This window comes from Dasypus novemcinctus, chromosome 2 (genome assembly GCF_030445035.2).
Source record: "Dasypus novemcinctus isolate mDasNov1 chromosome 2, mDasNov1.1.hap2, whole genome shotgun sequence".
In the NCBI taxonomy this organism is placed as follows: Eukaryota; Metazoa; Chordata; class Mammalia; order Cingulata; family Dasypodidae; genus Dasypus; species Dasypus novemcinctus.
Genome location: NC_080674.1, coordinates 83217500 through 83245058, shown reverse-complemented (window position 1 = coordinate 83245058; position 27559 = coordinate 83217500). Strand labels below are relative to the sequence as shown.

The 27559-nt window shown below is 36.8% G+C and overlaps 1 protein-coding gene and 1 pseudogene across 10 annotated transcripts in view; one reads left to right on the top strand and one right to left on the bottom strand.

Moving 5' to 3' along the window:
- The window catches only part of SSBP2 (single stranded DNA binding protein 2), a 350060-nt gene that overhangs the window by 16057 nt on the left and 306444 nt on the right, over positions 1 to 27559 (top strand). The gene's annotated exons all lie outside the window — the stretch shown is intronic.
- Positions 16735 to 27559, bottom strand: part of LOC139439825 (heterogeneous nuclear ribonucleoprotein D-like pseudogene) — a 63929-nt pseudogene continuing 53104 nt past the window's right edge.

The following is a 27559-nucleotide window of genomic DNA, read 5'->3' as shown; positions in this document are numbered from 1 at the left end:
AATGTACTAGAATTGTGTATGTGTTACGGTCCTCTTGTCATTTAGAATAGAGCTAAGAGAAGGATATATTTGTGAGAAACTGCAAACTAAAACCAAGATGAAAAGAAATATTATTAGGTTTGCCAGACCTTTAAGATATTCAAGATTGCTTAGAGATAATTTGTTTTATTTTCTATTTTTTTTGTTGTTATTTTTTGTTACTATGGAAGAAATACAGTGACTTAAAGTGAAATGGCCTTTTTATCTGTATACTTTAGAAATTGTAAAAGGGAAAGAAACAGGTATAGGTTGATGGCACACTTCTGTATCATCAACCAATTCAAATCAGTAATTTTAGCCCAAATAAAAAAAAAGTGCTTGACTCCCTAATTAGGAAATGTCATCCTGTTGTCCATTTACTTTAAACAAATAGGTATTTATGGTACACCTTTCACATTTTTAATGGTCTCTGTAGTTAAATTGTTTTTTTCATATAATTGGAAAATGCTGATGATGCTTCCCAAAATTTCAGACTTCTTTGACAAGACAGAGACTATTTTTTTTCTTTTTTTAGATATTTAGGATGTTAAAAATTTTTTTCTTTATTATTTTTTTAAATATTACATTAAAAAAATATGAGGTCTCCATATATGCCCACACCTCCCTCACCCCACTCCTCCCATAACAACCACCTCCTCCATCTTCAATGGGACATTCATTGCACTTGGTGAATACATCTCTGAGCACTGCTGCACCACATGGTCAGTGGTCCACATTATAGTTTACACTCTCCCCCAGTCCAGTGGGCCATGGGAGGACATACAATGTCCAGTAACTGTCCCTGCAGTACCACCCAGGAATATTCCAAGTCCTGAATATGCCCCCACATCACATCTCTTCTTCCCTCTCCCCACCCTCAACAGCTACCATGGCCACTTTCTCCATCTCAGTGCTATGTTTACTTTCATTACTAATCACATTAGTTCCAGAATAGAGTATCAGTAAGTCCACTCTAATCCATACTCTATTTCTCCATTCTGTGGACCCTGGGATGGTTATGTCCACTCCACCTCTGTATCGAGAGGATGCTTAGATTCCACTTGGATGATGGATGCAGTTCTCCTGTTTGCAGTTGTAGGCACTCTTGGCACCCTGGTATGGTGGTTGACCTTCTTCACCTCCCTGTCAGCTGGCGGGGGTAAGTCCAATAAACCAGGGGGTAGGAGCTGCAAGTGGCAGAGACTATTTTTGTTATCTTTTTTAAATCCGTGGAAATTTAATTCTTTGAATTAAGTGCTATTTAGTATTCAGGGTCCTATTCAGACAAAAATAGCCTCTGTGAGTGAGGCTTCTCGGAGATCTTTCAGTTTCATAAATTATAGTGCTATAGGCACTATACTGTTTCGAGAAGGAAGTATATACTGTCTAATTGTGGCTTTAGGCCAAATCAAGGTGAGTTATATAGGAAGGAGAAAGGAATCAATAAAATATAGGGTTAATAATTTCTTAGATTTTATAACATCTATAAAAAAGTTGGAAGATTAAACAGGTCTTGGACCTGTTTGATTTTAAATAATCCAACTTAGGTAGATTATGATAAGCAGAGACAAATTTTGTGGAATATCTAGTTTACTCATGAAAATGCTTCAGGTTTAAGTAGTGCATGTTGGGTGGGTTCTGATTGTTCCAGTTGTTGATGTACTGATGGGAATCCCGGTAACTTGTCTAGTGACTAAGGGGAAACTCATTCTTCTGTTGTTTGAAAGTCACTGGAGCCCTCTCTATTCCTTCTAGCTGACTTCCACGTTACACTGTCAGTGGAATCTTGAAATAGCTGGGGGCTTCATTTTTTTCTGTGTATGATTGATAGTATTTCATCATTATTGTTTGATGCAAGATGAGCATAAGAAGACCCTTATCTGTTATTTTGGGGATTCTGGGTATATTAATTTTGCTTGACAAACCTACCATATTTTAGAATTTAAATCTTTAGAAATAAACCAAGTTGGAAGATTTTGGCCGTTGAATTACTTTTGGAGACTTCTTTCCTTACAGTTATAAGAGATGTTATTTTTTAAACTTTTTAAAATGCAAAAGTTCAGTGTTTTCCTGAATTTGTTTGTGTGAAATGATAAGGGATATCTTACGAATGGGTCTTTTGTGGAGACTAAAATAGCTGAGGGGTGGAGGTGCCTTTTTTTTTATGTTGACTAGAAAGTGCATAAAATACTCTATTTTAGTGATAGGTGCATCTGCACAGAACTCAATTTTACTTGTAGTCCAGGTTTTTTTCTATAAGTATCCATTTAAAGTAACCAGACCACAGGCATTATAACTACATATAAAAACAGCTTTTTTTGCTTTTATTTATTTGCCTATGTAATTTATTTTACCTGTGAAAAGGGAAGTTCTTATAAAAACCAAAACCGGAAAAACAAGCAAATTGTCACCAGTATTCTGGTAGATTATGATTCAGAGATTAACTTAAAAATTAAGTTTGAGAGATTCCATTTATTCTCAGTAGAATTTTGATAGAAATCTGAACATATAAAAGCAAAACTATGAAAGCATTGTTTACAAGATACTATTAATAAATTTACAGAGTGCATTGGTGCTACTATTTATTGGCTGTATTGAATCCCAGGCTATATATTATTACTACTCTATTTCATAAAGCCACTAATTTTCAGTACATATTTCTGTTGAACTATTAATCTATATTATAGATTATGAATTACCATTTTTACTACTTTATTTTGAAAAGAGATGAATTATAGTTTTCATATTTCAAAATTGAGGAAAAAATGAAAAAAATTTGGAGAACCAGATGGTTCAACAAAATTTGGCATTTTACGTATTTTAATTTATGAAATAAATTTACATTATCGTCCTGATTAAATACGTTTTTCTACGTTTGATGTTGATGTAGCATTTTAAGGATTACTAATAAGACTTTCTAATTCATGTAAGTAGATAACAGTAGAGCCATCTTATGAAGCCAGTTTTCAGGATTTTAGGTCCAGTGTTCTAACAGTGTTGAAAAAGCAAAAGTTTTTGTTCTCCTGACATGATTTGATTGAAATGATTATAGAACTATTCATCTCTGTGTTTAAGTTAATATTACTATACAAGAAAAATCAATTTTGAATTTCATCTTATCTTCCCAAGTTATATACAACCAACAGGGAAAGAAGCAAAGTTTTGGTATTATCTCTCTCAAGGAATCTGCAAATAGTTTGTTGTTCTTAAGGTAAAGAAAATAAATACCTTCTAACTTGGATGATGACCTCTTCTATAAATATGTTAAAAGCTGGAATTTGAAAAAAGTCATATTATTTAAAGCCTAGCCATTTGGATAAGGTAATTGACTTTCTATTTTTTAAGTTTCTTTACTGGAACACTTGAAGTGGATGAATCTTTTTGCCTGAAGCTTATTAAGGCAGCCAGGAAATCTTTTTCCCTTACTTGGCATTAAGTGAAGATAATTTTCCATATGATATTGCTAAAAGTTCATTTGACTTGGCAATTGCATGGACTGTTTTGTGATTGCTTCTTGAGGGCAGTAATTCTAATCCATGAAAATAATAGTCATTATTTTTTTAATCCAAGGTCATCTAAAAATTATAAAAGGTTAATGTATAATTTCCTAATGAACTTTTAGCATATTTGAATGACCAAAAGAATGTAAGGATGTTAAGCTGAGTACTTCATTCTTCATCTTACAGCCCTAAAAAGGTAGATGTTGTACCCTATTATGGATAAGGAATCTGAAGCAAAAGAGGTTAGAAGCTTAAGGTTTTACCTTTTGTTATTTTTAGGATTTGCATTTGAAATCAGGTGTTTCTATTAAACATTAAAATTGTACCAGAAACGATTTTCATTTTGTTTACTTCAAAAGTAAATTTTAGTGAAGAATAACAGGAGGTAATATGTTCATCATTTTGACTGATCTCTCACCCAAAATGAAACTGCTTCAATTTTACCACTTAAGAGGAATCTGCGTTTCTATTTGGGTTTGGGTTCAGCTATGGAAGTCTGGTTTTCTTTATTAGAAGTTTGTATTTCTTTTAAATAGCTAGTTAATGATGTAAACTTAAAAGGAGTCTGTTTTCAAGTCCATTTTAAAATGAAGACTCAAACCTATTTGAAGATGGGCTAGTTCAGGTTAATTGAACTAAGCAGTTACACCCTAATTCAGTGATTTAAAAAAGTAAGTTCGATATTTTGCAAGCATTGAGAAACCTATGGGAATATATTATTTACATTTTTAACTCATTGATTTTTTTTAAACTCAAGAAGTAATTAAAAAATAAACCTCATTGCTATTAAGCTCCAAATTTAGCTTTTCTTTGCACTTGGCCATATCATTGCATAGGACCTAAAATGTAGTAGGGAATCAATAAATGTGTTCATTCCCTTAGATACCACAGTTACCAATTTGTAATTTGGCTTGACTATTTGCAAAGGTTAATTCCTGCTTTGGGGCCTTAGTATTTCCATATTGTTTGGACATCAGTCAAGCAATAATAAACAAGCTTTTTGTAATAAACAAGCTTTTGTTTATTACAAAAGCAATAAGAGATGTAGTTTCTAGTTCACAATCCCCCCAACATTATAGCTTTTGATCTACAAAACTCTTTTGTGTGGTAAGCATGTCAGGTACTCTATCCATTTAATAAAATAGAGGTTGAGATTCAAGGCATTAAGTGGCTTGCACAATATTATTTGGCTAATAAGTCATAATAAGGACTAGTACTGGAATCTTTTGACTCTTAGAGCAGTGTTTGACACTCATGTTTTCAAACTGTATTCTAGAAAGAACTGAAGGAGGAGATATTGTATGGGATATGGACCATTTTAGAGTAGCTCCATTAACATTTTAATTTAATGCGGTACAAGAAATGTTTCATTTAACAAAAATGGTTCTGCTGCTTTTAATAAAACTTTGCAAATCTTTGTACTGTATTGTTGTTGCTGTTTTGTTTTGGAATGGAAGTTCCAAATCAAATTAATAAATGTTAACTCCATAAAGGAATGAGCAAATGTTCTAATATTCCTGAAATACTTGGTGTGTTTACAGTATCTGTCTTATCATGTCATTCCCCATCACATTTAGAGTAAATTAAATAAATAAAACTTGTGCTCCTTTGGCCTACAGGGCCCTGAATGATCTTGTCCTTGGCTAATTCTCCAGACACATTTCTTGGTATTTTTCCTCTTATTCACAATCTTTATTCTCCATACCCTTCTTTCAAATCTTGAATATGCTAACTCTTTAATACGTCAGAACATCTGTAGATGCATTTCCTTTGCCAGTGCTTTACTTCCCTCGCACTTTCCATGACTTTTACTCCTTTATTATCTATCATATCTCACCTTTCTAAAGTGGATCCTCCTTTATTATTATTTTTTAAAGACTTGTTTATTTATTTCTCTCCACTTTCCCCCCCTCCCTCCAAGCCCCCAGTTGTCTGCTCTCTGTGTTCATTCACTGTGTGTTCTTCTGTGACCGCTCCAATCCTTATCAGTAGCACCGGGAATCAGTGTTTCTTTTTGTTGCATCATCTTGTTGTGTTAGCTCTCCATGTGTGCAGTGCCATTCCTGGGCAGGCTGAACTTTCTTTTGTGCTGCGCGGCTCTCCTTACAGGGCGCACTCCTTGTGCGTGGGACTCCCCTACGCGGGGACACCCCTGCATGGCAGGGCACTCCTTGCGCGCATCAGCATTGCTCACGGGCCAGCTCCACACGGGTCAAGGAGGCCCGGGATTTGAACCCTCCCTTGTTCTTGATCCAGCACCTTGTTTCTTTCATGTCCTGCAACACAATGTGAAATTATTAAATGACTAGTAGACTTAACTCCATGAGTACAGGGACCATGTTTGTCTCATTTACCATTGAATCTATAGTTGGCCATCAGTAAATATTTATTAAATGAGTGAATGTTGAATGAATAATGAATTATCAGGAGATGATTAATTTACATTCACTGTCCCCTAAGAAAAATCTCAAAGTATATACATTTGATAATTTCTGTAAAAAATGATTTTAATTGTTTGAGTGCATAATAGTGGTTGGAGTAGTTGTGGCCATGGTTTAAAAATGCTGTAACAGATTCCTTTTCTTTTTTTAAATATTTATTTTATTTATTTCTCGCTCCCTCTTCCCCATTGCTCTCTGTGTCCATTTGCTGTGTGTTTTTCTCTGTCTGCTTGTGTTCTCATTACGTGGCTCTGGGAACCACTCCTGGAACAGAGTGAGAGAGAGGTGATTACTCTCTTGTGCCACCTCAAATCCCTGTTTGGCTATGTCTTCTTATTTTCTCTCCTCTGTGTCTCTTGTGTCATTTTGCTGTGCCAGCTCTCCACGTCGGCTGGCACTCCTGTGTGAGGCGGCTTTTTCCCATGCTGTGCAGCATTCCCACATAGGATGGCACTCCTGCACAGGGTGGCATTCCTGCGTGGGCCAGCACTCTGCATGGGCCAGCTTGCCCTCACCGGGAGGCTCTGGGCATCAAACCCTAGATCTCCTATATGGTAGACAGCAGCCCAATTGTTGAGCCACATCTGTTTCCCTGTAACAGATTCTTTACACGTGATTTCTTTAATGCCAACAACAGTTTTGTGGGTTAATAGTATATCCCACTTCACTGATGATAAAATAGACATGTTCATTGACACTTGCTCAAAGCCACTTAGTAAGTGAAAGATCTGAGATTTGAACTTAGGTTGTCTGTAACTCAAGCCTGCTCTGTTTTCACTCTACTTTGCTGCTTCCTAAATTAATGCTAAAATTGTCTGGAAAATTTGTTTCTGTAGAACACTTCCTTTCCCAATGATGCTGGATAAATGAGGTGTTACTGTAATAAGGTGCTAATTGAATGGCTCAGAGAGAAAGTGCAAAGGAAATTAAAGAAGGAAAAGGTGTGTGCTGAAGTCATTAGAGAAGCTTCTTGGGGTAGCTGTGGGACTTTAGTTCATTCAATTAAAGCTATAGAAGTTTTCTCAATACTTGACCTTGTAGGACGTATGAGTTAAGTAGTGAGAGAGGAAATGGTATTCCAGTTTGGAGAAAGTACTTAGAAGCTTGGAGGTGTTTTTGTTATACTGAAAGGAATAAGGAGGTTTTGTGTGACGGGAAGAGAGGATTTATATTGGGGAAAAGTGATATATGTTGAAAAAGTGGATGAAGATGATTGGGGAGGGGCATATTAACCATACAGAATTTAATTTTTTCTGTGGTTGCCAAAAGTGGTGGATTGTGAGTAAAATAATATTTTAGGAAGTTTGATCTGGGAGCAGTGTGTAGGTTTTTAAATCAGAACAGTGTCACATTGATAGCATAGTGAGTAGGAGTGGCAGTTCTGGTCCTGGGTTTGAATTCCACTTCTTCCATTTGCTGGTTTGTGAGCTTAGAATATTGTTTCCCTTACTTTACTTCCGTGTCTCCTCTGTGAAATGGGAATTGAACCATAGTGTCTTTTTTTAATCCCAGAGATTCTGACTGAGTGGGTCTAAGTGGGGGCCAGGAATCTACGTCTCAGGTCTGATTTAGTTCACCCTCTTCTGTGATTCCAGAGCACTTTGTATTTGCTTAAGTTGTTTCTTTTTAACCTTTAGTGCAAAAATTTGAATTAATCAAACTCCTCAGATAATGGTGCATTAGGTTTGGCAAGTACAAGGCTCCTCTCTTGTTTTATTGAAACATTTCTCATTTACCCCCAGTCCCTATTCTTATTCTCTGCCTTCCATAGATATCCATATTAATGTTTTGGATATGTATATGATATCTTTAAAAAGTGTATGATGGTATTTTATGCACATATTTGTTTTAAATTTATGTAAATGGAATTGTGCTATAGATCTGTTTTTTTTTTCACTCAAAAGTAAAAAATATTCTTTATGATAGAAAACATTAAATGTAAACAAAAGCAGAGAGAATAGTATAATTGTCTCTTTATTAGTCAGCCAAAGAGGTGCTGAAACAAAGTACCAGAAACCTGTTGGTTTTTATAAAGGGTATTTATTTGGGGTAGAATCTTACAGTGACAAGGCCCTAAAGAGTTCAACTCAAGGTACCATAAGGGTACTTTCTCACCCAAAGTCATTGACTACGTGTTGAAGCAAGATGGCAGATGATGTCTGTGAGGGCTTAGTAGCTTCTTCCTCTTAAGGCTCCATGGTCCCAGCTTCTTTTTTTTTTAAAGATTTATTTATTTACACTCCCTCCCCCTCCCCCGTTGTCTGTTTGTTCTCTGTATACATTCTCTGTGTGTTCCTCTGTGTCTACTTGTATTCTTATCAGGCGGCACTAGGGATCTGTGTCCCTTTTTGTCGCATCATCTTGCTGCGTGAGCTTTCTGTGTGTATGGCACCGCTCCTGGGTGGGCTGCACTTTCGTGCGGGGCAGCTCTCCTTGTTCAGGGGCCACTGCACAGGGGGCACCCTTACATGGGGGCATCCCTGCATGGGCTGGCACTCCTTGCCCACAGCAGCACTGTGCATGGGCCAGCTCACCACATGAGCCAGGAGGCCCTGGGTATCAAACCCTTAGACCTCCTATGTGGTAGGCGGACGCTCTATCTGTTCAGCCACATCTTCTCCCATCTTCTTCTGATCTCAGCTGTAGGCTGGCATAAGACTTGGCTTTCTCCCCAGGCTTGTTTCTTTCTGGGCTCAGCTGCTCTGGTCTCTTCACAAGGTCAGCTGTAGAATATCAGGTTCATTCTCTTCTGGGGACCTTTGCTTGTCTAATGAAGCTGTCTTTCTTTCTCAGTGTTCTTCTCTGTGTGTCTACTTCAGTGTGAGAGTCTGTTTTATCAGCCCACCAAGGGGGCAGGGACTCAATGCTGAGTTTTACTCTAATGATCTGGTTGAATCAAAGCCCTAATCTTAACATAATTTAATGAGATGTCTCAGCCGAATCTAATACAATCAAAAGGTTATAGCATCCAGAGGAACTGACCAGTTTACAGACATCATATCTCCTGTTTGGAATTCATAAATAGTGTCAAACTGCCACAGTCTCCCTTGTATCCATCATTGAATAAAACCAGTTATAAATATTTTTAATCACTCCTCTCCCTGGTGCATACCCCCACCACAGCTCCATCTTTAAAAATTGAATTATTTCGAAGCAAATCCAAGACATGTTTTTTTCTGTAAATATTTCTGTATTCAATACTTTAAAAAAATCTATCCATTTGGTTCTCTGCATATCTGTTTCGTAACTTGGCATATACACATGCCACATCTTATCTGGTCCTCTGGTGATGGTCAATCTAGGTTCACAAACAACTCTGAGATTTTCATTTTCCTAAGTGTCTTTTACAGACTTTAGGGAGAATTCTGGTTTTCCAAAGTGGTATCTGTTGTGTTATAGTGTATACACATACTTCATGTCACTGTGTACTATCAGATTACTTCCCAGAATTGCTGTACCACGTTACATGCTCACTAGCAGTACATGAGGATTCCCTTTCTCTGTATTTCCACTGACGTTGTTTTGTCTGACCTTATATTTTCACCAGTCTGATTTTTGTAATGTGGTATATCATTATTTAAATTTTAATTTGTCTGATTTTTGGTCATGTTGGTTCTTCATAAATTGTTTTCTATTCTTTAAAGCCTCTCTTTCTTGCTGTTTCTTCTAGCTTAGAAAACTTTCTCCCCTTATTCACATAGTTTTCTTACTTCATTCAGATCTCTACTTATCATGCCACCTCCCCAGATTTTCTCTGACCACTTTGTCTAAGAGTATTCCTCATTACTTTCTGTCTTTGTGTACTTCTTTATTTTTCTTCAGACTGTTTATCACAACAAAATCTATTACATATATTATATTATATTACATTACATTACATTATATTAATTATATTATTATTTCCCCTGCTTAAGTTCCTTGGAGGCAAGGACCTTATCTGTTTGGTTCACACCTGTATTCCTAGCACCTAAAAAAGTAGGTCCTCAATAAATATTTGTTGAATGAAGGAATGTGAATTGGCTATTCATATCCTTTGCCCATCTTTCCTATTCAGCAGTTTTCCTGGATGTTCTAGACATAATTCCTTGTTGATTTTAGGCATTGTAATAAAATCTATTTCTTTCAAAGGCTTCCTCTCTTGAAAAGGAATCCTTAGTTTTCAGGTGGATAAATCATCACAACAAAGAAATCAACCCATTATGGTTTGTGTTGTTGGCCTCTGAAGAAGTCCTTTTCTACCCTTTTTTTTTTTTAAAGATTTATTTCTGTATTTATTTCTCTCCCTTTCCCCTGACCCCCCCACCCCGGTTGTCTGTTCTCCATGTCTATTAGCTGCGTCTTCTTTGTCTGCTTCTGTTGTCGTCAGCGGCACAGGAATCTGTGTTTCTTTTTGTTGTGTTATTTTGTTGTGTCAGCTCTCCGTGTGTGCGGCGCCATTCCTGGGCAGGCTGCACTTTCTTGCGCGCTGGGCGGCTCTCCTTACTGGCGCACTCCTTGCGCGTGGCGCTCCCCTACACGGGGGATGCCCCTACGTGGCACGGCACTCCTTCTGTGCATCAGCACTGCGCATGGGCCAGCTCTACACAGGTCAGGGAGGCCCGGGGTTTGAACCGCAGACCTCCCAATTGGTAGATGGACGCCCTAACCACTGGGCCAAGTCCGCTTCCCCTTTTCTACCCTGATATCACAGATCCCCCTATGTTTTCTCGTGCTTGCTTTAGACTTTCATATTTTACTTTTGGGTCTGTTGCTCAGGAGTTTACCTTCATATAGGATGTGAGGCATAGTAGCTGATTTTATATTTCTCCCTCTAGAGGAATCTAGAAGCAATCTGTACTTTGCTGATTTGTAGTACACCTTTACCATATAGGTGTTCTTCCTCATGTTTCATTGCTCAGTTTTTTATTTCTGACTGGTATCACAATGTTTTTATTACAATGCTTTGTACTTTTGTCTTAGGAGGTCTTGCCCTAGTAGGACAAGTATTCCCACTTTACTCTTCTTTTTCAAGATTGACTTAGCAACATTCACAATAGCAACAAAAATAATCAAGTAAGTAACCTAGAAAAGAATGCACAAGACCATTATGGAGGAATTTAAAAACTCTTAAAGACATAAAAGAAGACATGATTAATAGGAGAGAAATACCATGGGACGACTTAATGTTATAAAGATGTCAGTTCTCCCCCAGTTAATACACAAATTCAATGCAACTGCAGTTAAAATTTCAGCAAGATTTTTTTTTTTTCAGACCTCAACATATTTATTCTAAAATTTATTTGGAATTTACTGAGAGGATATGTCAGTTTCTGAAGGAGATGTATACTTTCCTAGTACTTTTTCTACTGTGTTTTGTTTTGTTTATTTAGAGACAATTTTTGTGTTTTCATGGATTGGCAGTTGATTGGCGGCAGCAGTGGAGAGGGAAGAGAGCATCAGACATAAGTGTTTGATTAGAAATGATAGAAATTGTGGTGGTGGCATCAAGTTGCACTCACAGCAGGGAAGCATCGAAAAGATAGATGGAAAACTGAGGGGTTGTTGGAAAAATAAATACTTCTTCATCTCTGGGAAAATGTATGTGGTAGGTATTGCACCAAGAGTCACCTGTACTGTCCCTCAAAATACTGTAGGCTATGCTAACAACATTTATTATGTCTAGTCCAACAGTCTATAGGGAATACTTACTGTCTGCAGTATAGCATCTATAGCAGTATCTCTGAGATGTAGCTCAATAACTGACACTCATAAATGATGACCCTGAGTAATCAGGAAGACCTTTAAATATATTCTTGATGTGTTTAAAATGTCAGGGAAATGGGAATTGGAGCGTTTCAGTAAAAATCAATTAAAGTAAAAATATGCATGCACTTGGTGTTAATGCTCATCCATTTAGGAAGTAGGGACCTTCAGAGATACTTGTTCCTTAAATTTTCGTAGTTTCTTCATATTCTCATGTGTGTATACGAGTCACCTTTTTGTCCATTCTTTGGTGTTGGTTTTTATGCAGATTTAAAAGGAAGAGACCTAATGTGTGTTGTATTGTGCCAAATCCTTACACTGACACACTTAACACTTATAAACCTTTTGAGGTAGGTCTCATTAACACCCTAAGATGAGGAAACAAAGGTTTAGAGAAGTAAAATATCTGCTAAAGGTTCTATAACTAGTGACTAGGATTGTTTCTCTACTATAGTAATTTTAGGATCTCCATTATCAATTTCCATTTGCTAACTGTTATCTGTGTGTGTGTGCAGGTTAGTTAAAATAGTTACTACTTTAAGAAAAACACACAAACTCTGCTTGCATACCTTTTAGGTAAATTAGGTAAGCTTCTTCTAATTCTAATGTTTAAAAGGATGTATTAGGGTTCTCCTGGTAAACAGAACCAACAGGAGACACACATATATATATATACACATATATATATATATGAGATTTTATAGGAATTGGCTCAAGTGACTGAGGATGGGCAAGTCCACATTCTTAGGGCAGGTCACAAGCTGAGAGCTCAGATGAAGGTTTTATCTAAATCCCCCCAGGGGAAGCTGACTGAAGTTGAAATGGAAATTCTCCTTCTGATTGCTGAGATCATCACTTTGCCTTTTAAGGTCTTCAACTTGATTGGATGAGAAGCCTCTCACTGTTAACAGCAGTCTCCTCAGTTGATTGTAGATATAGTCAGCTATAGATGCAATTAACTTACTGATGATTTAAATCATGAAATATCCTCACAGCAATGACCAGGCCAGCGCTTGCTTGACCAAACAACTGGACAGCATATCCTGGCCAAGTTGACACATGAAGTTAACCATCACAAAGGGTTTGGAGATGACGGAGGGTAGGATGTTTTCTATGTTCTCAGCCTTCCCTTTTCTACTCTTATTTCTCCACTGTCTCTTTCTAGGGGTGTGTGCCATTCTGGTATACAAACAAACAAACAAACAAACATGTTATTGTTGTTAAAAAGGAGAAAGGTAGGCCTTCTAGTCCAGAAGATCCCAGAAATGGAAATTCAAGGGGCAGGATTAGAATTGTTTTCTTGGCCTTGATATTGAGGGAATTAAGTTATGAGGAGAATAAGAAGGCAGGCCTTGAGTTGGAAAGCAAGGAACTCTCACAGTATGCCTGTATTTCACCTTTGGAGGGCGGTAGTATAGTTACCTCAGCTATCTTTCAGACAAGGGCTTTATGCTATGAGTACCTGCTAAGTCTAGGAAGATGCTAATACTTATACCATGTAAGCCAGGCTATTTTATAGTCTTTGTTTCCCTTTTATTTCCTACTAATATTTAGTAAAACCTTTTTGAAAATTCCAGTGAATAATATATGGCTTGGCATATAGCAGATGTGTAGTAGAGGGAAGGAAGGGTTTTTGTCTGTATTCTGACTATAGTTTAAATGAGGATCAAGGTGTCCTGATGGCCCTTTATAGAGGTAGAGCAGCAGGAAAAGTATAAAAACCTTAATAAGGAGGTGATATCCATAGCGATAGAGTAGTATTTTGTTGGTCCAATTGCACATCTCCCATCATTGGACCTTGGAGATTTTTTTGTTTCAATTTACTAAGGAGTTTGATAGCTTACAATGATATGGATGGAAAGAGGAAACTAAATGTCATTTCTGTGATCTCATACTCTCTTAGAGAGTACCATTGTTTTAGAGACTTATTTTAAGCTTGAATTTGCTACAGGACAGTAAACATTTGACTGCCAGTTTTCTAAAAGACTTGATGCCAACTGTATTAGTCAGCTAAAAAGGGGTGCTGATGAAATGTACAGAAAATTATTGGTTTTTATAAAGGGTATTTATTTGGGCAAAAGCTTACAGTTACAAGGCCCTAAAGAGTCCTACTCAAGTTTGTTTCTTACCAAAGTTTGTTGCCACGTGTTGAAACAAGATGGAGGGTGGTCTCTTCTTGGTCTCTGGGGCCTTAGCTGCTCAGCTACTCTGTTCTGTTCAGCTGCAAACTATCAGACAAATGGTTCATCTCTCCCTGGGGCAGTAGGGTGAAAGTCTCTCCTCTGCTGTGTGTATGGAGGGCTGTCCATGCCCAGAGAAACAGACCAGTTTATAAACATAATCTCTTTTTAGAATTCATAAATAATCTCAAACTGCTACAGCAACCTAATTTCGTTTTAAGTTCCCATGTCCACTAGACAATTGCCTAAGAGTTGTATTTCTGTTATAGCTTTTTAGCATCATAAAAAAAACCACATCTTTGGTTTGTGGTTAGGACTTGCTTGGAATTGTTTTCGATTCCTTGGACTTTGCTAAGTGTATGAACTGGTTCATGATCTTTTTGTTTGGATGCTTTATACCATGTCAATCCTAAGTGACTGCCTTGAGTATTTTACTTCTTTAATTAGAGAAGTTGTGGATTTATAGAAAAATCATGCATAAAATACAGGGTTCACATATACCACACTATTAATTAATACCTTGCATTGGTGTGGTATATTTGTTACAATTGATGAAAGCACGTTTTTATAATTGTATTATTAAATGTAGTTATAGTTTACTTTAGGGTTCCCATAGATTTTTTTAAAAAATTTATTCAGTAACATATATACAATGTAAAATTTCCTCTGTTAGCCACATTCAAATATGTAATACAGTGCTGTTAATTATATTTACAATGTTGTGCTACTATCACCACCATCCCTTACGAAAACTTTCCTATCATCCCAAATAGAAACTGTACTAATTAAACATTAACTCCCCATTCCCTATCACCATCCTGGCTTCTGGTAACCTATATTCTATAAATTTGTTTACTATATTTCACATCAGTGAGATCATATAATATCTGTCCTTTTGTAGCTGGCTTATTTTACTCAAGTTGTCATCCAGGTTCATCCATGTTGCCGCAACTATCAGTACTTATTTGTTTTTATGGCTAAATATTATTCCTTTGTGTGTAGATATCACATTTGTTTATAAATTCATGGGTTGATGAACTCTTTTGGCAGTTGTGAATAATGCCACTATGACCATTGGTGTGCAAATATCTGTTTGAGTCCCTACTTTCAATTCTTTGGCTAGATACCTAGAAGTGGGGCTATTGAGTCATATGATAATTCTCTTTCTTAACTTTCTGAGGAACTGCTTTCCACAGTGGCTGCGCTGTGTTAGCTTCCTACCAACAATGAATGAGTATTCTTATTTTTCCAAATCCTCTCCAACACTTGTCATTTTCCATTTTTAATATCGTAGCTGTTTAAATGGGTGTGAAATGGCACCTCATTGTGGATTCGATTTGCATTTCCCTAATGGTTAATGATGTTTAGCGTCCTTTCATGTGCTTTTTGGTCATTTATATATCTTCTTTGGAGAAATATCTATTCAAGTTTTTTGCCTATTTTTAAAATTTGTTTGTTTCTCTTTTTGTTGAGTTGGTTTACAATTATTTTCTCCCATTGTGTAGGTGGTTGTTTTATTTTCATGATAAAGTCCTTTGATGCACAAAAGTTTTTAATTTTGGTGAGGTCCCATTTCTCTATGTTTTCTTTTGCTGCTTGTCCTTAGATGTGAAGTCTAAGAAACCATTGCTTAACACAAGGTCCTGAAGATAGTACCCTACATTTTCTTCTAGGAGTTTTATAGTTCTGGTTTTATAGGTCTTTGATCCATTTTGAGTGGATTTTTGTATATGGTACGAGGTAGGTGTTGACCTTCATTGTTTTGCATATAGCGGCCCAGTTTTTCCAGCACCATTTGATGAAGGGAATAATCTTTCCCAATTAATTATTCTTTGCCCTTTTGTCAAAAATCAGTTGAACATAAATGTGAGGGTTGATTCTATACTCTCAGTTTGATTTCATTGGTATATATGTCTGTCCTTGCGCCACTACCATATTGTTTTGGTTACTGTAGCTTTTATAGTAAGTTTTAAGATTGGGAAGTATGAGTCTTCCAACTTCATTCCTCCTTTTCTAGATGGTTTTAGCTATTTGGGGTCCCTTACCCTTCCATATAAACTCGATGATTGGCTTTGCCATTTCTGCAAAGAAGTTGTTGGAATTTTAAATCTATAAGTTGCTTTGGGAAGGATTGACATCCTCACAATGTTTTGTCTTCCATTCCATGAACATGGAATGTTCTTCCATTTATTTAGGTCTTCTTTGATTTCTTTTAGCAATGTTTTGTAGTTTTCTGTGTATAAGTCCATTACATCCTTGGTTAAACTTATTCCTGGATATTAGATTCTTTTAATTGCTATTATAAATATAATTTTCTTGATAGTTTTCTTCCAGTTGTTCATTATGAATGTACAGACACACTACTGATTTTTGGGTGTTGATCCGTACCCTGCCACTTTACTGAATTTATTAGCTTTAGGAACTTCATTATGGATTTTTTATCATTTTCTGTATAAAGTATCAAGTCACCTGAAAATGGGGAAAGCTTTACTTTTTCCTTTCCAATTTGGATGCCTTTTATTTTTCTTTTTCTTGCCTAATTGCTCTGGCTAGAACCTCCAGTACAATTTTTTTTTAATTTTTATTTTTTTACAATCACATAAAGAAGCATTTATTTGAGGTTTAACCTGAAATCATACAAATAAAATTTGTATAAACACAAATCCACACCTAATCATAACACAGATAGCAAAAGACAAAACTAGTCGACAGCTATATACAGTTGAACAGTTGTGTCTTGTACACTACAAAGTCTTTTAGAAAATAATTAGATCAACAGAAAACCAGTCTTCAAAGTCATCCTGCAAGATGGGTTACTTTAGCATTTCCTTCTCTTTTTTCCAATGTCCTCTTTTAATATGGCTGGTAATTGTTTTGGTGATTGCCACCCCCTCGAGATGCCTTGTCATTCATGCCCTGTTAGCCACCTTAGTCTGCATATCCCTGTCCATATCCATAGCCATATCCCATAGTTATACCTAGTATAATCATATCTGTCATAGCCACTATAGTGTAGCTATAAATCACTATTGTAATTCCCTTATCCTTGATCATCATAGTTATTAAATCCTTGGTACCAGTTTTGGCCCTGACCTCATCCACAGCCCCTAGTACCACTTCATCCATCAGCTGTAGCCCCTCTTCTTCCTTTCTGTTATTGCTGTTGCTGCTTTGGGTTGTGTAACTTTGGTTTCACACTTCCCAGAACCAATCTGGTGATATATGCTCTCTAATAATTTCTCTACTGTTTCTTCATCTGTATAATGATAAAACAAAATCCTCTTCTTTCATTTGTTTTTGTATCCATAGGAAGTTAAATGTTTTCAATCTCTGCAAATGTTCCAAAATATTCTTTTACTTGTTCTTCAGAAGTATCTGGGCTCAAACCACCCACAAAGTCTTTTTGGGGGGGTTCTTTCCCTTTTAATGCTATTGTCCTTTTGGGGTTTATCAATTTGCCATCCAGTTTGTGTTCTTTCAGTTCCAAAAACCTTATCAACACCAGAGACATCTTGAAAAGCACAAATCCAAGGCCTCTTGATCTTCCAGTGACTAGTTTTGTAATAATTGTACAGTCTATAACCTCTCCAAATGGAGAGATAGTCAGATCTTCTTGCTTGTATACCAGTTCAAACCTCCAATGAACATTTTACTGTCATCTTGCTGGTTCTTGCTCACATTGATCTTGGATCCCCCTGTGAATTCCTCTGTGTTGCTTGTACTCCTTCATGTCCTCCATGGTGGCACAGTTGTCAGCAGGGGGGTGCTGGCACACAGACTGAGTCCTGGTAGTGGTGGCAGCAGAGGGTTGTATGAAGCTGGATTTAAAATGGTGGCAGAAGAACTTCCAGTACAATTTTGAATAACAGTGGTGACAGTGGGCATCCTTGTCTTGTTGCTGATCTTCGAGGGAAAGCTTTCAGTCCTTTGCCATGAAATGTGGTATTAGCTGTGGGTTTTTCATATATGCCCTTTATCAGGCTGAGAAAGTTTCCTTCAATTCTTACTTTTAGGATTGTTTTTTATCAAGACAAGATACTGGATTTTTTCATATGCCTTTTCTGTGTCAATTGAGATGATCATGTATTTTTCCTTTGTTCTGTAATGTGGTGTATTACATTAATTAATTTTCTTATGCTGAACCACAATTGAATAACTGGGATAAATCACACTTAAGTGTATAGATCCTTTTTTAAAAATTAAGTAGTTTTATTGAAATATATTCACACACCATTCCATCCATCTAGAATGTACAATCGGCGGCGGACTTGGCCCAGTGGTTAGGGCATCCATCTACCACATGGGAGGTCCACGGTTCAAACCCCGGGCCTCCTTGACCTGTGTGGAGCTGGCCCATGCGCAGTGCTGATGTGCGCAAGGAGTGCCGTGCCACGCAGGGATGTCCCCCGTGTAGGGGAGCCCCACGCACAAGGAGTGCACCCCATAGGGAGAGCTGTCCAGCGCGAAAGAAAGTGCAGCCTGCCCAGGAATGGCGCCGCATACACGGAGAGCTGACACAACAAGATGACACAACAAAAAGAAACACAGATTCCCGTGCCACTGACAACAACAGAAGCGGACAAAGAAGACGCAGCAAATAGACTCAGAGAACAGACAACCGGGGTGGGGGGGAAGGAGAGAGAAATAAATAAATAAATAAATAGAATGCACAATCAACAGGTCTCATTATAATCACAGAGTTGTGTGTTAATCACCACAGTCTATTTCAGAACATATTTCCCCTAAAAGAAAACCCATACCCCTTTTACCCCCTTATTATTGATATTTAGTATTGAGTGGTAACTTTGTGAGAGTTGATGAAAGAATATTAAAATATTACTTTTAACTATAGTCAATAGTTGGCATTAGTTGTATTTTTCCCATGTACCATCCTATTGTTAACACCTGGTAATAGTGATATATAATTGTTCTAGTTCATGAAAGAACATTTATGTTTGTATACAGCAGTGATCTCTGTGTTTAACAGTTCCATGTTTGTTTATTTATTTTTAAAGATTTATTTATTTACTTTATCCCCCCTTCTGTTGTTTTTGCTATCTGTGTCCATTCACTGTGTGATCTTCTGTATCTATTTCTTTTTTTCTTCTCTTTTTCAGTTTTTCTCCTCTAGGGTTCACTGTGATTTGATCCTGGGGACCTCTGATGTGGAGAGAGGTTCCCTATCAGCTGCACCACCTCAGTTCCCTAGTTTCTACTGTGTTTCACCTTGACTCTCCCCTTTGTCTCTCTTTTGTTGTGTCATCATCTTGCTGGGTGACTCACTTGTGTGGGCACTGGCTCACTGCATGGGCACACGGCTCACCGTGCAGGCACTTGGCTTGCCACACCGGCACTGGCTTGCTGTGCAGGCATGCTTTCCCTTTTTCTTTTTCACCAGGAGGCCCCAGGGATCGAACCTGGGTCCTCCCATATGGTAGATGGAAGCCCTATCATTTGAGCCACATCCACTTCCCTTCATATTTATTTTTTATTAGATAAGGTGTAGGTTTATAGAAAAGTCATGCAAAAAATACAACATTCTCATATACCTTCCCTATTGTTGATGCTTTGCACCAGTGTGGTGTTTTGTTACAGTTGGGGAAAGAATTTTAAAATACTATAGGCCCTTCAGTGCAGTTGATGAAAAAACATTACAGTATTACTGTTAACGATAGACCATAAGTTCCATTTGTTATATTTTTTGACATATATCACCCTATTTTTAATACCTTATAATAATGACATACATTTTTATGGTTCATGTAAGAACATTCTTGTATTTATACTGTTAGCTACATTCTTTATCCACCACCAGGTTCGCTATGTTATACAGTCCCCAGTTTATCCTCTACTTTCATTCTATTGACAATTACAACCCTTGACTGCCCCTATAAGCCAGTATAACATCTATAAATCAGCTGTGTTAATTATATCACTACAATGTGTTACTGTTTTAGTTTGTTAAAGGCTGCCAATGCAAAATACCAGTAATCAATTGTCTGTTAAAATGGGAATTTATTAGAATAGATGTTTACAGTTCTGAGGCTATGAAAATGTACACATGAAGGCATTATCAGAGATGCTGTCTCAAAAAAGCTTGGCTGTTGGTGGTCCTGACTTCTCCCACATAGCAAGGCAAAATGGAGGCCTCTCTCTGCTGAGGTCTCTGTCTTCCTTTCCTGGTTCACTTTCTCCCTGAACTCAGTGGGTGATTAGGCACATGGCTCATCTCTTCCCTCTCGTCTGGGACTTCAGCTTCAGGCTGTTCTGTTGATTTCAGCCTCTGTCCTCTGTCTTAGCCAATTGGGATTTCTGTCTTTCTATGGCTGCAGGCAATCCTGCAGTCATCTCTCACATGGCAGGGTAAATGGCAGCTTTTCCTCTCCCCGCTCCTCTATATAGGACTCTGGTAAAGGATTAAAACCCACCCGGGGTCCCACAATCTAATTAAAGGCCCTTAACTGAAATAATCTAATCAGAAGTGATCTAATCAAAAGGTCCCTTAACTGAATCTAACCAAAGGGTTTCACATAAATAGGTTTATATGTACAGGAATGGGTTCGCTTATGAACATAATTTTCTGGGGTCCACAAAAGACTCAAACCAACATACCAAATTCCAAACATTTACAATCAATCTTACTAAAAATTCTGCAGACATTAAGCATCAGGTCCTCCTCAAACTTCAGTTTATATGCTAGTAACCTATAGTCTAGGTTTTAACTCCATGAGTTTACTTATCGTATTTAGTTCATATTAGTGGGACCCTACAATATTTGTTCTTTTTTGTCTGATTTATTGCACTTAACATAATGTCTTCAAGGTTTATCCATGGTTTTAAATACATTCAGTTTCATTTCTTCTTACAGCTGAATAGTATTTCATGGTATATATATACCACATTTTGTTTATCCATTCATTGCTTGATGGACACTTGTTCCCATCTTTTGGCAGCTGTGAATAATGCCACTGTGAACATCTGTGTGCAAATGTCAGTTTGGGTCCCTGCTTTCAGTTCTTCTGTATATTCCTAGTAAGGTGTTTGAAGATCATATGGCAGTTCTATATTTAGCTTCCTGAGAAACTGCCAGTTGTCTTCCACAGCGGTTGCACCGTTCTACATTCCCACGAATAATAAAGGAGTGTTCCTATTTTTCTGCATCCTTCCCACCACTTGTAGTTTTCTGTTTTTTTAAATTGTTGCCATTCTATAAGGTGTAAAATGATATCTTATTGTAGTTTCGATTTGCATGTCTAATAGCTAGTGATGTTGAACATCCTTTCATGTGCTATTTTTATTTCGTCTTTGGAAAATGTCTCTTCAAGTCTTTGCCCATTTTTTAATTTGGTTGTTCATCTCTTTATGATTTAATTGTATGATCTCTTTATATATCATGGAAATCAAACTCTTATCAGATACGTGGTTTCCAAATATTTTCTTCCATTGTCTAGGCTGCCTTTTCACTTTCTTAACGATGTCATTGGGAACACAAAACTATTTAATTTTGAGGAAGTCTCATTTATCTATTTTTTCTTTTAATACTCATGCTTTAGGTGTAAAGTTTAAGAAACCACCTCCTTCCACAAGATATTGAAGATATTTCTCTACATTTTCTTCTAGGATTTTATGGTTTTAACTTTTATATAGTTATGTCTTTCATCCATTTTGAGTTAATTTTGTATAAGGTGTGAGATAGGGGTCCTCTTTCTTTCTTTCAAATATGGATATCTGTTCTCCCAGCACCATTTTTTAGCTTAGTCTTAGTCAAAAATCAGCTGACCGTAGATGAGGAGTGGGTCTATTTCTGAGCTCTCAGTTTGATTCCAGTGGTCAATATGTTTATCTTTATGCCAGTACCATGCTTTTTTTTTTTTTTAAACCACTGTTTTTGTATAGTAAGCTTTAAAGTCAGGTAGTGTGAGTCCTTCAACTTTATTCTTCTTCCTCATGATGTTTTTGACTATTTGGGGCCCTTTTCCTTTGAGATAAATTTGATAATTGGTTTTACTAACATAAAAACATAATGGATTTTTGCATATTAATCTTATATTCTGCCACTTTGCTGAACTTGTTTATTAGCTCTAGTAGTTTTGTTATGGATTTTATGAGACAGTCTAGTTATAGGATCATCTTATCTGTGAGTAGCTAAAGTTTTTGTTCTTACTTTCCAATCTGGATGTGTTTTATTTCTTTTCCTTGCCTATTTGCTCTAGCTAGAACTTCTAGCACAATATTGAATAAGAGTGGTGACAGTGGGAAAGCTTTCAGTCTTTCACCATTGAGTATAATGTTAGCTGTGAGAAAGGGAGTACCTTGCTGAGAAAGTTTCCCTCTAATCCTATCTTTTGGAGTGTTTTTATCAAGATAGAATATTGGATTTTGTCACATGCCTTTTCTGTGTCAATTGGGATCACTATGTGGTTTTTGTCCTTTAATTTATTAATGTGATATATTACACTGTTGATTTTCTTGTATTGACCCACCCTTGCATACCTGGGATAAAGCTCATTTAATCATGGTGTATAAATCTTTTTTTTTTTTTAAGATTTATTATTTATTTATTTCTCTCCCCTTTCCCTCCCTTCCAGTTGTCTGCTCTTTGTGTCCATTCACTGTTTGTTCTTCTGTGTCCGCTTGTATTCCTGTCAGTGGCACCAGGAATCTGTGTCTCTTTTTGTTGTGTCATCTTGCTGTGTCAGCTCTCCGTGTGTGCGGCGCCACCCCTGGGCAGGCTGCACTTTTTTTGCGTGGGGCACCAGGAATCTGTGTCTTTTTTTGTTGTGTCATCTTGCTGTGTCAGCTCTCCGTGTGTGCGGCGCCACTCCTGGACAGGCTGCACTTTTTTTGCGCGGGGTGGCTCTCATTGGGCGCGCTCCTTGCCTGTGGGGCTCCCCTACACGGAGGATACATCTGCATGGCACAGCACTTCTTGCTTGGCACAGCACCACATAGGCCAAGAGGCCCTGGGTTTGAACCCTGGACCTCCCATGTGGTAAGTGGATGCTCTATCTGTTGAACCAAATCTGCTTTCCTGTATAATTCTTTTTATGTGCCGTTGGATTCGATTAGCAAGTATTTTGTTGAGGACTTTGTCTCTATATTTGTCGGAGAAATCAGTCTGTTAATTTCTTTTCTCATGGTGTCTTTATCTGGCTTTGGCATGAGGGTGACGTTCACCCTAAATAAAGAATTAGGAAGTGTTCCCTCCTTTTCAATTTCTTGATGAGTTTGAGCAGGATTTGTGTTATTCATCTTGGAATGTTTTATAAAATTTCCCCGTGAAGCCATTTGGTCCTGGGCTTTGCTTTGTTAGGAGGTTTTTGATTACTGGTTCAGTCTCTTTACTGGTTATTTGTTTGTTGAGATCTTCAGTTTCTTCTAGAGTAAGTGCAGGTAGTTTGTGTGTTTTAGGAATTTGTTCATTTCATCTAAGTTATCTAATTGGTTGGCGTACAGTTTTTCATAATACCCTATTTCAGTCCTTTTATTTCTCTGTGGTTGGTGGTAATGTCCCAGATTTCATTTCTGATTTTAGGTATTTCGTATTTTTTCTCTTTGTCAGTCTAGCTAAAGGTTTGCTAATTTTGTCAATCTTTTCAAATAAAAAAAGTTTGGTTTTTGTTGATTCCTTTTTTCATTTATCTCTGTTATAATGTTTGTTATTTTCTTCCTTCTGCTCCCTTTGGATTTGGTTTGCTCTTCTTTTTCTAGTCCAGATATAAGGTATCTGATTTGTGTTTCTTCTTGTTTTAATGTAGGCGTTAAGAGCTGTTAAGGCATTTAGAGCTATAAATTTCCTCCTCAGTACTACCTTTGCTGCATTCCGTTAGTTTTGAAAAGTTTTGTTTTCATTTTCATTAGCCTTAAGATACTTCTTAATTTCCCTTGTGATTTCCTCTTTAACCAATTGTTCTAGAGTATTTTGTTTAATTTTAACATTTGTTAATTTTCCATTTCTTCCTCTGGTTGTTGATTTCTAACTTCATTGCAGGTAGGTGGAGAAGATACAGTGTAGATTACAATGTTTTGAGTTTACTAAGACTTGTTTTGTAGTCCAAGATATGGTTTATCTCAGAATAATCCATGTGTACTTGAGAAGAATATATATTTTGTTGCTGTTGTGTGAAGTGTTCTACATGTGTTTGCTAGGTCCAGTTGGCTTAGAGGATCATTCTAGTCTTCTCCTTCCTTACTGATTTTCTGTCTAAATGTTCTGTCCATTATTATTATTATTTCAATATTTTATTTATTTATTGCTTCCCACCCTTTCATTGTTTGCATTTGCTGTGTCTGTTCTTTTCAGGATGCACTGAGAACTGAACCCGGGTTGTGAGAGGGAGGTACCTAATCTCTTGAGCCTCCTTTGCTCCCTGCTTTGTTATGGCCTTATTATGTTTTCCTTGTGTCTCTTGTTGCGTAGCTTGTTGCATCAGCTCGTCATGCCTGCCTGTCATGTCAGCTCACTATCTTCCTCATCTTCTTTCGGAGGCACTGGGTACCGAACCTGGGACCTCCCATGTGGTAGGTGGGAACTCATTAGCTTGAGCCACATCGGCTTCCTTGTTCTGTCCATTATTGAAAGTGGTGTGTACAGTTTCCTGTTACTATTGTAGAACTGTTTCTCTCTTCAAATCTGGCTCTATTTGTTTCATATATTTTGGGGCTCTGCTCTTAGGTGTATAGAAATTTAAAATAGTTATATCTTCTAGTTGAATTGACTCCTTTATCAGTATATAATTACCATTTTGGTCCCTTGTAATAGTTTTTCACTTAAAGTCTATTTTATCTTATATTAGTATAGCTACCCTAGGTCTCTTTTGGTTACTAATTACGTGGTATAATTTTTTCCATCTTGTCACTTTCAGCCTACTTATGTCTTTGAATTTAAGGTGAGTCTCTTGTAGACAGCCTATAGGTGAGCCTTGCTTTTTTATCCATTTTGCCAATCTCTGCCTTTGACTGGAGAGTTTAATCCACCTACATTAATGTAGCTACTGATAATGCAGGGCTTCCTCTGTCATTTTGCTATTCAGTCTTTTAAAGTCTTATACCCTTTTTGTCCATCAATTCTTCAGTTAATTCCTTCTTTCATATTTATTTGATGTTTTGTATTGTACCATAGTGACTTTATATTTTCTTTGTGGTTATGATGGGATTAAAATTTAGCATCCTAAGTATTTAACAATCATACTTAATTTGATACCAACTTTACTTCAATAGCATATACATACACTGTTCCTATACCTCTCCATACCCCTACCTTTTTTGTACTTGTTACAAATTATATTTTTGTGCATTTTATGTCCAAAACCATAGGTTTATCATTACTTTTTATGTATTTGCCTTTTAGCACCTGTAAGTAATTAGAAGTGGTGGTACATACCAAAAAACATAATACAATACTACTGGCCTTTATAATTATCCATATAATTAGTTTTACTGGTGTTCTTTATTTCTTTATGGTCTTTGAACTACCGTTTAGTGTCCTTTCCTTTCAGTATGAAGAACTCCCTTTGGCATTTCTTGTATGGCAGGTCTTGTGGTCATGAATTCCCTTAGTTCTGGTCTACCTGGGAATATCTTAATCTTCTACCCTCATTTTTTAAAAGAGTCTTGCTGAACATAAAATTCTTGGTTGGTAATTGTTTTTTCTGAGTCCTTTAAGTATTTTGACTCACTGCTTTCTTGCCTCCATGATTTCTGATGAGAAAAATTGGGAGTGAATTTAATTGATACTCCCTTGTACATCACATCTTTCAGAATTCTTGTGTTTTGCATTAGACAGTTAGACTAGTATGTGTCTGTGTGTATTGCTCTTGAAGTTTATACTGTCTTGTTTTCTCTGGGCTTGTGGCACATTTGTATTAACTTCTTTTGCTACATATGGGAACTTTTCTGTCATTATTTCTTTGAGTATTCCTTCTGGCTTTTTTTTCTTCTTCTTGCTTTTTTCTCCTTTTGGGACTGCCATAATGTGTAAATGGTATGCTTGATGGCATTACACAAGTTTCTTAGGTTATTTTTGCTTTTTCTAATTCTTTTTTCTTCTGGTCCTCAGCCTGACTCATTTCAATTGTTTGACTTTTGAGTTCCCTGATTCTTTTTTCTGCCAGCTCCAATCTGCTGTTGACCCTCCTGGGAATTTTTCATTTCTTTTTTTGTTGTCTTTATAACTCCAGTAGTACTATTTGGCTCTTTTTTAATATTTTACTTTATTGAGATTTTTATATTGTACATTCATTTTTTCCTGACATTCTTCATCTTCTTGAGCATATTGAAAATGATTTTTTAAAAGTCTGTGTCCATATTTCCACAGTCTGGTCTTCTTTGTTGAGGTTTTCTGGATTTGTATCTTCTCTCTTTGGGCCATTTCCTATTGTTTATTTGTTTGTTTTGTAATCTTTGTTGTACAGTGTCCCTTTTTTTTTTTTTTTCCAAAGAGAGAAAGAGTTTTTATTGCCAGAGCATAGCAAGGTCAGAGATGGAAAAGCCTAAAATCTGTCTCCCTGAACTGTAGTAATTCTAATAGTTTTATAGTATTCAGGTTTAGCAAATTTATGCTTATGAGTCATTGGGGTGAGGCTGGCTCAGGTTCCTTCATGAAGAAACATTAAGGGACTGTCTAGTGATCCTAAAAGACTTTAAAGTTCTAAAACAAGTAGGGGGTAGGTACAAAATAGGGTTTTCCACTATCACAAGATAAAGGTTATATAACTTTTTTGTTTGTTTTTGTTTTTTTAATTTTTATTTTTTATTGAAGTGTATCATTCATACATGAACACACATAAACAATAAGTACAGATTGTGAACTTACAAAATAAACATACATAACATCACACGGGTCTCATACATCACCTCTCCACCAACTTTTTGCATTGTTGTGAAACTATGTTACCAACTATGCAAGAGCATCGTCAAAATATTATCTTACATTTGGTGTATTTTTCCCCCAACCCATACTAACTTTTTTAAAATATATTTTTGTTACAGATATTATGAACTTGCAAAAAAATCATACAGGTGTGTAGATTTCCCATACAACTCCACACCGTGGTGGAACATTTATTACAGATTATGAGGCAGTATCATCAGACTATTACCACCAATCATAGTCTGTAGCATACATTTGGCACACTTTTTTCATTCATCTCCATTATCAACACAGTACAGCTTTGGCATTGATGCAAGATTATTATAGTATTGCTGTCAACCACAGTCTATAGGTCACACCAGTTGTAGTTTTCCCATGCCTCTCCATATTCCCATCACCCTGCAACAGTGATATACATCTGCTTTAGCTCACAGAAGGACTCTTGCATTTGTATCCTTAACTACAACTTTCATCCGACTCTGGGTTCACTGTTATTCAGTCCCTAGATTATTCTTTAGCTTTCTTTCTATTGACATTTACTTCCCCAGACTACCTTTTTCAATCACAGTTTCATTTATAAACCAGTTGCTACTCACTATAATGTGTTACTATCAACTCTATCCATCTCCACACTTTTACAGTCAAGTTAATTGAAACTTCTACATACAATAAGCATCCATAGTTCTTCTCAACCCTTCTCTTATCTCCTTATAACCTGTAATCTAGGTTCTAATTCCATGTGTTTATTATTCATATTTATTTCATATTAAGGAGACCATGCAATATTTGTCCTTTTTTGTCTGGCTT